At 41.4% G+C, this 5,129-nt stretch overlaps 1 long non-coding RNA gene across 1 annotated transcript; it reads right to left on the reverse strand.

Annotated features, from left to right (window-relative positions):
• Positions 1 to 1,576: 1,576 nt before the first annotated feature.
• LOC120651438 lies at positions 1,577 to 2,388 on the reverse strand. Its single transcript, XR_005666183.1, has 2 exons — positions 2,231 to 2,388; positions 1,577 to 2,005 (listed from the first exon to the last, which is right to left on the reverse strand). It is a non-coding gene; the product is annotated as an uncharacterized LOC120651438 (long non-coding RNA).
• Positions 2,389 to 5,129: the final 2,741 nt, after the last annotated feature.

The raw sequence follows: 5,129 nt of genomic DNA on the forward strand, positions 1-5,129 counted from the left end.
TTCTACACCTGCTATGTGTCCATCCTATCCATCACCGTTTTTTTTAATTGTAAGGAATGCTTCATCGCAGATACCAATACATGATCAGTGGCCCTAGCTTAGGCAGACATGCATTCACATGCACACGAATGCGGGCATGCTAGCTGCCTTTTAGAACTGGCCATAAACCGAGCTTCATTCACATGCACACGCATGCGGGCATGATAGCCGCCTTTCAGACCTGGCCAGAAACCGAGCTTGCCCCTATTTCTTCCTTTTTTTTGAGTCCAAGTCAAAAAGGAAATACAAAGTTTTATCTAATATAGATTTTTATGTGATATGGACATGGACTCTTTAGATTAAGTCTTGACCGTTAGATTTTCATAAAATCCAACGGTGTATATCTTTCTCTTTTTTGGATTAATGTGGGAATTTCTAGCCTCTCTCGACGAACGTGTGGTGGCTTCTTCTAACACTCAAATATATATATATATATATATATACATACATATATAATAGATAACAATTTGATTTGTTGAGCTTTAATAATATTATGCAGATAATTATTCTTATTTTCATTTAATTTTGATTGATTGTTGTTAGCTTTAATTTTTATTAATAGTATATATTTATAACTGATACATAGCTAAATGATATTTTATATTTAATATTTTATAATGGCATTGATGGATGATTTTTAATTAGGCACAGGGGTAATTTTTAATATTTAATTAGGCTAATTTTTATCATAATGCCAGTGGTGGGTAATTATTATTTTTTTATTTTTCTTCGATTAACGTGGGAATTTCATAGTAAATGTGGAGACTCTGTTTGTTAGCTAAATAATAAGATAATTTTTATTTTTCTATTTTTTTCCGATTAACGTGGGAATTTCTAGGCCTTGAGAGTAAACGTGGGGGCTCTGTTTGTTGGCTAAATAATAAGATAATAGATTGCATTTCTTAATGTTGGAGGTGGGTTTCGTTATCTTATTTTTTCTAATTAGAGAGCTCACTATCTCCATTCTAAATTGTAGGTCGTTTTGATATTTCATTATAAAAAATGTATTTAGAAAAATTAAAATAAATTATAATTTGAAATGGAGGGAGTTTTGCTTACTAACTTGAGAACCACTCCAGATTCAATGTACCAGCAGATTTGGTAATAGAGTAATAGACCAGTGATCGAAATGCAACAGACGAAACGAGATCCTATGCTCTCTGCGGTTGAATGACTGCCATGTGGGCCCCATGGCTGTGGAGCCCACATGGCAGTCACCCAACTGCAGAGGAACCGGTTCCGGAACAGACCAGCCGCATGACACTACTCCAGCACCCCTCATCACCGCCGGTTCGTAAGGAGTATCACCAACGGTTCGGGAGGCGTTGGATTTATGTCGTTGGTGATAGCGGGGCCATCACCGCCGGTTCCAGAACCGTTGGTGATGTTCACCCATCACCGCCGGTTCGTATCTGGAACCGTTGGTGATGTAGACATCAACACCGCCGGTTGAATACACGAACCGGCGGTGAAGACCTTTTTCCCATCAAAAAAAATATTTTCATATAATAATATTGCATCATTTGTACAATAGACATGTTTTCAGTTTCTGCCATTCACCAGGAAAATATATAGCTTATTCTACATTAAACATGCATGTCTGGCATATTCTACCATATAATTTGATCAAGCTAGCTATTGCTTGGTTCCACCCTATAATCATGACATTTTAATGTCCAAACAATAAAAAACAATTAACTTCTCTAGCTGCACCAACCTTTCTCAGCAAATCCATCTGCATTTGAAGGTAGGAAGTAAAAATTAAAAAAAACATAGTGAACTGAATGCCTCATGCAGAAAGGCTTATGCAGTGACTGTCCCAAAACGGCACAAGGTAGCAAATGAGTACACCTATAGATGATGGTTCAACTGAGGGCGAAGGATCAAGAATATACGACTGCGAACCTCCAAAGCGCAAAGGATATCGAAGAGGAACATTGAGATATGATGCAATGAGGGAGACTGCCTATGATTCATAACAAACAAACAGTCAGGTTTGTAAAATAGTACCATCTGGAGAGCATTGTTAGTTATATGTCCACCCAATCTGAATATCTTCTTTCTTCTAGAACAGAATGAAGTCATAAACTGATAGTATTTCAAAATGCTCTGGCAAAGAAATTAGAATTGACAAAAGAATGGTGAATTTAATTTCCTGTTTATAATAATTAATCAAACTAGATATACTTACATGTGCAGCATATCCCAGAACAGTAGAAGATTTATGAAAATCAGTCTTGTCACTGAAATAGCCAGTCTTTTTGGCATTTGGCTTCGATAGCTGTAGACCCAATATGGCCAGAGGTCTTCTCTGAGAGCCATTTGGCAACGTTGATTCAGCAGCACCTGAAAAAAATTCGTAGCATTTAAGTTTTGGAAAGACACAATTTCAGAATAAAGAGTCTTACGGCAGAGAACTAGTTCTCTATCCAATAAGTTTGACAAAAGTATTAATGTTTCATATTTAGTATACCTCTTCTTAGAAAATTTCAAGCAACCCAGTGAAATAAAACAATAGTTCTGTCCACAAAAAATAAAATCAATTCATGCAACTAGGAGATCGCTGCCAGACACAAAGGTACATTTCGTACAACACTGTGAATGATCATACTTTTTACAATGCCCAAGACATCTTTTCCATATTCAGCTAATGCCCAAGACATCTTTTCCATATTCAGCTAATGCCTTTAGAAGTGGATGGAACATGGAATTTAACTCAAAAGGGGTAATCCGCTAGAATAAAGAAATGAACATTGGTAAATATGAAGTAAATCAATGACATAGATCTATCAGCTCAAATGGCAAGAAGTAACAGCATAAAGAACAGCTATAAGTAAATAAAAGGCTTAATAAGAAGTTGCAATTCTTACTTCCTCCTTGAAATTAGCTGTTCTCCATCGTCCAACTTGCTGACTAAGCTTGGCAAATATTCCTCGTGGCTTTTAATTATATGCATGGTTGCTAATGAGTTCTCCAATAATGATTCGATACATCCCTCCAATGATTATTTCTGAAACACATGCATGTATGTATATGTGTGTGCAGGTGATGGATCGGAGATCGAGCTGCACAACAAGGCATGGCCTGATCCATCTTGCTCTTTCATTCAGCAAATAAAAAAAGGCTAGACTGATCTTCTTGTATACTAATGCTACTGCTTGCTAGAAATGGGAGTATGCAACGCACTAAGACTAATGAACAGATTAGGATGGAAAAAGGGAACTAAAATACACTTCTTTAGAATTTATCATATGCTGTTTGTCACATCATCAAATGAATTCAAGATACTGTCTTAATGGAATGCATAACCACAGAAGCTAATCTAAGATGGACAAACACTTTAGTCAGTTGCAAATCAACCAAAGGGAATCGGGGCAGCTGAACTACCCAACTGATGCCTAAAACCTATTTTCTGAAAGGCTGTGCTTATATAAGCAGCAGATCTACCCATGTAACCCCCGTGACCTTGACTACTTTAACTGAATTTTAAGGAAAACCATGGTAAAGTAGGTGATTCAGTTATAAGTTATGCATGCCGAAGCAGAACACATATGACCTTGACATCCAAGGCTGCATCAGAAGCTTTTGAAGCCAAATTGTGTTTCTCTCCAGTTAGCATAGGACATGGGGTGTACACATGTACACGCGATAATTCTTGCAAACGAAATCGATGCTAGTAGGTAATATATTGTAACTGGATTCAGATCCGAACACAAATAGTTTTGTTAGGGTTTAGGGTGCTCCGTCTCGCACAGCGGAAGGAAAGAGAAGGGGGAGGACATACCTGAAGGGGACAGGATAGATGGCGCCGCCGCTCGGCCCAGTCGTCGCCGCCAGGGAAGAGAGATCTGCTGCTTAACTTCAGGGATGGCGGTGCGTCCGGGGCTCGGGGACGGGGCGCCGGTGCTCGGGGACGGCGGCGCCGGGGCTCGGGGACGGGGCGCCGGGGCTCGGGGACGGGACGCCGGTGCTCGGGGACGGCGGCGCCGGTGCTCGGGGACGGCGGCGCCGGGGCTCGGGGACGGGGCGCCGGTGCTCGGGGACGGCGGCGCCGGGGCTCGGGGACGGGGCGCCGGTGCTCGGGGACGGGGCGCCGGTGGAGTGGCGACTGAGAATTGGGGCGGTGGAGTGGCGACTGAGAATTGGGGCGCGCGCTAGGGGAAAAAAAGGAAAACAGGGCTCCACCGTCGGGTCCAGCCCACACCCGGCGGTGTTGAGTGTCTATACCGCCGGGTCTACTCCCAACCCGGCGGTGTTGAGCCCCTGCAGGCACTTCACATGCCCACTTCATTCAAGACAAAGTGGAGGCATATATGTCTACTTCATTCAAGACAAAGTGGAGGCAAATATGGCAGCAATCCATTCACGACATATAATTAATAAGTTTTACACCATACGAAGTGGAGGCATATAATTAATAAAAATACGTTAATTCTTTCTAAATATTACATGGTTAAATTAGTACATAAATAGTGAAAAGATAGGTTCAATTGACGATGATGGCCTCGTTATGATCAAGTCGCACATAAGCTGGTTCTTCTCCCTCTTCAAACACAGGTAGGTCGATATCGGGTCCAAGTGGAGGCATGTCCTGAAATCCCTTCTCTTCATCCTCGGTCATATTTTCAACACCGACGATCTTCCTTTTCCCTTGCAGCACCACATGTTTGCCCTCATTCGCTAGGTCCTTTGCATAGAAGACTTGGACTACATCTTTAGCCCATATGAATGGTTCATCCCTATACCCTATGTTGGTGAGGTCAACGACCGTCATGCCGTACTTGTCCGTGAACACACCCTTAGGAAGCTTGATCCACTGGCACCGAAAAAGAGGGATTTTTAGTGGTCCGTACTCTAGCTCCCATATCTCTTCTATGAACCCATAATATGTCTCCAATTGACGATTATCGTTGTAAGCATCGATACGGACACCACTATTTTGGTTGGTGCTTTTCTCATCTTGTTTTCTAGTGTAAATGTGTATGCATTTATCTCATATCCTTGGAACTTTAGGACCGTACTAGATGGACCGATGGCCAAAAGATCTAGTTGAGCATTGCCGGTATCGACACCTGCTAATTTAAGTCGTA

This window comes from Panicum virgatum, chromosome 1K, assembly GCF_016808335.1.
Source record: "Panicum virgatum strain AP13 chromosome 1K, P.virgatum_v5, whole genome shotgun sequence".
NCBI lineage: Eukaryota > Viridiplantae > Streptophyta > Magnoliopsida > Poales > Poaceae > Panicum > Panicum virgatum.